Source organism: Rhea pennata, chromosome 3 (assembly GCF_028389875.1).
Source record: "Rhea pennata isolate bPtePen1 chromosome 3, bPtePen1.pri, whole genome shotgun sequence".
Lineage (NCBI taxonomy): Eukaryota > Metazoa > Chordata > Aves > Rheiformes > Rheidae > Rhea > Rhea pennata.
Window position 1 is genome coordinate 15,984,567 of NC_084665.1, and position 7,299 is coordinate 15,991,865.

General features: G+C 38.5%; 1 long non-coding RNA gene across 1 annotated transcript in view; it reads left to right on the forward strand.

The window, feature by feature from the left end:
- Nucleotides 1-6,866, forward strand: part of LOC134139142 (uncharacterized) — a 204,250-nt gene extending 197,384 nt beyond the window's left edge. Inside the window, exon 6 of the long non-coding RNA XR_009958080.1 lies at nucleotides 6,731-6,866. This is a non-coding gene — a long non-coding RNA (uncharacterized LOC134139142). The remainder of the gene's footprint in view (nucleotides 1-6,730) is intronic.
- Nucleotides 6,867-7,299: the final 433 nt, after the last annotated feature.

Genomic DNA, 7,299 nt, shown 5'->3' on the forward strand with positions numbered 1-7,299 from the left:
TGTATCTATATATGTACACACATATATATGTGTATGTACATATGCATTCCTTAGAAGCTCACTGTAGAGGAACGATATGAGCTTCCAGTTAGGCTAACCTTGCAATCCCTTTGACAGGAATGCTCTAGTTTACCTAAACTGGAGCCAAAATTGCCTCATATTTTAGGATTTGGTTTGACTAAGTACTGAACTGAATGCCTATTAAGAATAGCCATGACCAACTTTGCCACTGCTGAACTAATAAGCCAGGGAGATGCAGGGGAGATTCAACTCAAAGGCCTCTCTGATGATAGGCCAGGAAAAGGTACCTGTCCCTGAATATTGTAGGTGGTCCAGGAGCAATGCTTAGTCTCTGCTTATATTGTTGCCTTTCTTTGAAGGGTACTGGTTGCTTCAATATGTTTAATGCTGAGAAAAGTGTATAGTGTAAGCTATAGCCCCAGCACTCTTGCCTCATGAGGCATCTTACCCATCTGTGGCCTGCAGCTCTGTCAGGGATTCATATCTGTTCTGAGGTAGTGGTTAATAGCAGCTGGGTTAATAAAAGCAGTCACATGACATCTGGAAGTGATAAATTTAAGCATTGCAAGAACTGATGTCTTGTATGGAAATAATTATTTTCATGGTTTGAGCGGTTCATAATTTCTATCTGTTATCTTGTCCATGTTACTCTTACTTGTAATTTAGAAATGTTGTATCTTTTCTTAATAAAGAACACAGTTCTGATCTTTTTTTTTTTTTTTGGGGGGGGGGGAGGGGGGCAGATCACTGCCTTTTAATCTCTGGATCAGTACAGCAATTTTAATATATTGTGTGTCTCTAGGTCCTGAACTGTGTATATCTGCATAAGCTGTATGCCTTCCTTTGCTCCATGTATTTTTAGAAAACAACCTGCTGTTCATCCTAGGTTATTTTCAAGCTTCTTTCTTTAACTCAGTCCTGTTAATTGTGTTGAACACAATACCTATTGCTGTATATCTGTAAAAAAAAATTTTTTTTCTCTCATAAGCAAGTCTACTTTAAAAGAAAAAGGTGCAGTGGCTAGGTTGAGGGGGTCTGTTATTCAAAGCCTGGGAAACCTTTCAGTAAGGTCAAGCATAGTGTTGGTGCCTATAACCCATGAGAGCACTCTTGCCAATAGTTTACCCCTGCTGTCTGCAAGAACAAATCCTATTCAGTATGATATATGAAAACATAACCCTCTGTAGTATGGCAATCAATGGGACCATTCATATAATAGATGACTGTTCAGGCTGCTGCAGTCTGCCATTCTAACATAATTGGCAGCTATGTAATAAAATACGGAACACCAAGGGAAATGTTTTAGATGTTTATGAGTCATCCTATAGCTTATTTTAGAAGACTGACATATGACTGTGTAAAGCAGAATAGGCTAACTAGCGCCTGAGTTACCCTTACAGTACTTAATATAGCTTTAAAGAAATATAAAGATTTTAGAATTTCCTTGTGTTTAACTAATGTACCATCAAGATCAATTACTGGGGATCTGGCAGGTATAATATAGCATCAGTTTAGCAAGTAGGTGTTCCTACACAAAATCCTTAAGTCATGACTCAAAATCACAGATGCAAAATATGGGGTTTAGCATGTAGCCTTGCTGACAAGGACAACTGGCTGAACAATAGCACAGTAGATTGTAAGCTCTTCTGAATGGGACCTGTCTTTTGCTATATGTCTGCATAGTATTTAGCACAGCTGGGAGTCCTTATTGCAGCTGGAAGCCTCTATAGATGCTACTGTAAAGGAAATAATAATATAGTTGTGAACACATGCCTTAAGCATGTTAATAAATTCCCTATTTATAAAAAGGGCCTGTATTAGTTGGCATTTGAGCAGATGTGCAGCTTGTTGATCTTATCCTGCAAGTCTTGGCTTTTTAGAGAATTATCGTAAAATAAGTCCTCCAAAGCTCTCTAACATCATGACGGGGCTGTTTCCAATGCTCAGCATGTTTAAAGCTTGTTGTGGTCTGACAATGTACTGCAGTCTGCAATGTAGACATTTTAATGCAAGTGTTGTGCTTGCTTTGTGAGATGCTTCTCAAAGATAAAGTTATGAATCGTGGTACACTGAAGTACCAGAACTTGCATCTTATTTCAGCTCCACTCATTTAATATCCCAGTTTAAGTCGCCTCCAATTCCATTCATTTTGCATGAAGCAAGTGAAAACAAATGAATACAACACCATCTGCACGAGAAAGTGAGCGAGTACCACGCTATCGAACAAAAAGCACACAGCTGTACACCTTGTTTGCTTTGCTGAGTTACAAAGCTCAGCACCTTCTGTCTTGCTCTGTCACACTCGTGCCTGGCAGAGTATGCCATTTCTCTTGATTAGGTATGTAATGGTTAATGCTTTTGGTTCTATCACAGTAAATGAGGAAAAGGAAATGTTATTTTCTTTGAATATTGTATTAACTATACTAGTACATCTTCCCCCTCAACCCACCAAAAAGATGGCACAACCATACCAAGCAAGTTAATGGTTAGAGATGAGGTACACGCAGATGACTAAGTATTCACATGACATTAACAGCATTCTTTAAGTGTCTGCATGTCTGTCTCATTCAGGATAATGAAAATTCTCAAACAGTTAAAAATGTGTCTTAACTCTTGAGAGTTAAGGTTTTTCTCCTCTCTTACCTCAATGATCCTTAGCTGGGACAATTCTGTTTAGCTCTTCTGACTTATGTGAGGAAATTTTATTTATATCAGAGGCCTACTCTGCCTTTTACTTAGTGCTTTTATTTCTTCTTATCTCTAATGTCTGTCTTTCCTGTTTTGATTATCCTAAGGATCAATTTATATCATATCTTTGGGTCTTCTATTTCACTATGAAAAGTATCTCTCCTTGAGTGATGCTACTGTAAATCATACTTGGTTCTGTTATCCTGTAGCTGTGCTTGCAACTTCTATATTATGAGTTGTTCTGAGTGTGTGTATGCGTGTGTGAGAGACGGACAGATAGAGGGACTGAGAAAGAGAGAGAGAGAGATGTGGTTTGCCCTCATTCTTATCAGTGAGTCTTTAACTTGTGAGTCTTTGGACAGTTGAGCCAGGTTTTTGAAGTAAGTGAACGTAAGCAGAGTTCTTAACAATTTGGGAAAGTTTTGAATTAGGAGGTTAATATGGTTCTTGGCCTCTGAGTTGTGCAGATGAAAAGTACTATTTAAGTACTAAAGATGTAGAAGTGTTTTTTTTTTTTTTTTTTAAAAAAAAAAAAAGTTTTCTAAAAGACAATTAGTGTCTGTCCATGGGAATTAATGACAAAACTTGCAGATCTGAAGGACAAGATCTGTGGTACTGAGCTGCAAAAGGATGTGGGCACAGGAAAGCTGATGGAGACCACCATGATATTTATAAGGGCTGAAGTACAAAGACCCAGGAAGCAGAGAAACGGAAATAACATGCTCTTCAGATGGCGAATGAAGTGAGCCTGCTGGAATTGCTCCTGGATGATTAAAACCTCCCAAGATAGCTCCAGGCCTCTGAGAGAATTTGAGGGAACAATAGAGAAAGCTTTAGCCCAGCAAGCTGAGCTAGATTTGGACCATTGAGATACAGTCCAGGTGAACACCTTGCTGTGATGCAACCCCATCTAAATTTCACTGACCTTGGACCCTTAAGCATCAGATCAAGACTACAATGTACAGTCCCATTAGACTGTTTGGGCAAGGTTTGTAGTTCTCTGTAATTCTATAAATAGGATAGTTTTAGCCATGGTTCATAGATCAGGGATACACTAGGGAGCCAGGCTAATAAGAAGGTGTGAGGGTGCAATGGTATCACGTGATGAGGGACCATATGCTTTGCAGGCTTGTACTAATATGGGGGCTAACTTCCCTTGCTTCTCCTTTAATCTGACTGCTGGTCAATAACAAGCAATGGATATTATCATGCTGTTTAGGTTATTTGAAGAAAAAGCTTTAGTTAGGTTTTATTGGTGTTGGAAATTGGCCAACAGACTGCACAGTCAGCTTCCTGATCCTGACAAATTATCAAATATGATCAAAAGGAGAGTGCTGAGTAGCATCTCAGTGATTGTGGTAAGTGACCTCTCTTTCAGTTTTGCAGTGTGGAATTGGAAGTTCCGTCCATTTAGAATTGCGTGTTTTCGGATCTTGATCAAACCGGACTGTAGAAAATTCATATGGGAATATCACAGCAGAACTACTGGAACTTCTTAATTTTCACTATATACTCAATACTTTGAGAATAGGTAATTTATAGCAGCATACTCCTTTGGGGGCAAATCTAAAAAGAGAAAAGCTGCAAGAAAATGAAAATATTTTGAATCTCAGAAGAAATTCATCATGGATTTGATCTGAGGTTAATATGGCATAGTCAGTCCATTCTTATTAACTCTGAGTCAATTCATATATGTGTAGTAGGAAAGTGGAGGGAGGACACGAAGTAAAGAGAGCAGAGGCTGGAAGCCTTGAGTTTCTACTCAAGCTGTTTGGTACAATGGAATTCATCTACAAGTCCGAACAGAGCCTGGGCACGTTAGGCCTTGAACAGAGATGAATGTGTGTGTATTGATAGCTGAAGTTTGTAGTCAAAATAAAAGTATGAATGAAGATATTTTCTGTCAGTAATTTTTCACAAGGATTACTCTTCAGTGATATTAGAGCTGTATTATTCATTTAATAATGTTATTTTCATGGCCACGTATGTAGTGCAGAAATAAATACAATTACAACATGAGCGAGTGTGTTTGCTACAGGAAAGTAAAATGCTTAGCTATCCAAACAAAAAGCAGAATTTTTAGTAAGTGATGGATTGCTATTGCTTGCTGGTTCACCATTTATTTTTCCAACCTACAGGAAAACACTTCACCTCAGTATTTGAGGAATGAAATTTTTGCAAGTTACACAAATTGCCTATCAAAAGAGAACTGGCTATATTTTTGAAACTATTAAAATAATCTTTGTAGACTGCTAAAAGCTTTAAAAGTTACCACTGCATGCTTAATTTCTTTTTGAATTGGGTGATACAGTACTTTTTATCAAGAAAAGTCTATATCAACTCTTGTAACAAGTTTGGTTTAAAAATAAAAATGAAATAAAACTTTCCTTCTTCTATTTTATACAGTAGCCAGCCTGTTGTAAGGATTCAGGTTCATGCAGAGGGATGGGTTGCTTAAATTATTTTTCACTGCAATTCTCTGGACAACCTAAAATCTGCCTTTTGTTGCTCTGAAGGGATTGTGAAATACAAAGTGGTGGCCTAAGACTCAGGCCTGCAACCAGCTGTCTCCCATAAACAACAAGGGCACAGGCAGCGGCAGCAAAGGACTGAACTCTTGGCAACCTTGTTCATCTCTCTACCACTATCAATCACACCTCTGGTGCAGTGATAAAATCAGGGCTGACAGCAGCAGCAGAGTACTGAAATTGGGAGAGTGTTTCAACGGTTAGGATAAACTTACATTTGCCTTTTTGTATGTTTTCTTGCATGGATACAGATCCAGAGTCTAACTGGAGGAGCTGTCAAGGAATGTGAGCTGATCGGGTTTTCCGTGGGCTTAGAGGGACTTTCTGCTTCTGCCTAGTGAGCGGTAGCATGCCACAAAAGTCATCATGTGCTAGTCATAGGCATACAAGCAGCTGGGATTTGCTCTGATTCAGTGCTTCCCTTTGATGCCATAACTCTAAAGTAATGAAAAGCTGTTGGCTCTGTGTTCCTCAGTGATATTTTTTCTATGCCACAAAGGTGGCACAGAAGGAGCATAACTGGTGGGGGAACATCCTCATGTTGCTCTTCTGTAGCAGCAGAAAGAGACTGCATCTTGCATGTAGTCCTTTATTCTCCTTCCTGCCAAGTGTGGTAGATATTGTGGGTTTTTATTTATTTATTTATTTATTTTTATTTTTTTGAAAGGGGGATTTGTTCTTTTGATTGATTCTTTCTTCAATGTGTGGCTTCTCTACTTTGCTTCTTTCTCAGCTTACTGTTAATCCTCATGTATTTTAATCTTTCCTTCCTCAGGGAAATGATAGCATGTACTACCTTTTTTTTTTTTTTTTTTTTTTTTCCCTTATTGCTTCTGCAAATTGCTGTATCCTGGACAAAACTGGTGTTGTGCAGTTTTATGTCTCACATCTCTCTTATGAAGACTCAGCAAGTATGCTTGCAAAAGCTAGTCTTTTGTACTGCTGAGTTCTCCATGCATTCTAGCAGAGCAACTAAGGAAGTATTGTGAGATAGTGTGCAAAATGTCTTCTCTGGCTACAGAAAATTTCTGCAGATCCTAGAAGCAGCTTCTTCAGTCTGCTATGGCCACTCATCATATGCAAGAATGATTCACAGATGCCAAAATGGGAATAAATTATTATTTGCGGTGACTCATTTCTTCATAACTTAGGAGACTGTGTAAGAAAGTCTTCTGGAACTTAATTGTGACTTGAGCCTCAGTTAAGGAACAACTTTTAATTGGTTTCTTTGGGACTTCAATAGTATTCTCTGAAGTTAATTTCTGAATTGGGAACAAATGCTGTATGATTTTGTGGACATTTAATAGCTGTATTCTAGAATCTCTGAAAAAGGGAATAATTCTGTAGTTTGTGCCTTTCTGTAATAATTCTCCACATATTTATATTTGTCTGTTTTCTTCTGTATTTTTCCTTCTAGTGAAAGATTTTCCCTTTGTCTGGATATGGCTTTTTCATATAGGTGTCAGACATAACTTGTAGTCTCCTCTTAACAGGTCTCCCAGCTCTTCTCTGGAAAGACAGCTGGAGAAGAGAGTCACGATACACTCGGGCAGTTTTCCACGGGCCATCAGGAAGTGCTCTGAGAGGCACTGAAGGAACACAGAACAGTTTGAAAATCTCTGGGATATGCTGTCTATCTTCTTTTCCATCTTAAACAGCTGTGATTCCATTAAAAGTCAGTGTGCTTCCCAGCAGAAGTGGTTGCGTTTCAAAAATGAGAGAAACGATTGCTGTGTGCAGTTGGTAGATGAGTTTGTAATGTGCTCTGGGATTCTTTTCCATGCTGTAAATTCAAATTACATCTCATCATGTGCCTAGTTAAAAAACAGAATATGTCACAATAGAGAAAGAGAGAACCAGGGACAGATTGCGATCCTTTTGGCAATATGTAAGTCTAGACCACTTCACTGTCATTTCTTATCCTAGGATAAACGAGATGGGAGGGGGGATCTTTGGGGAAAAAAGCTAACAAACTAACAACTCAAACTCACATGCCACAAGCTACGATAGCGTTTCTTATATTTCAAGCATTTAAACACTGAAAGCAGAGGCAAGTACCTAA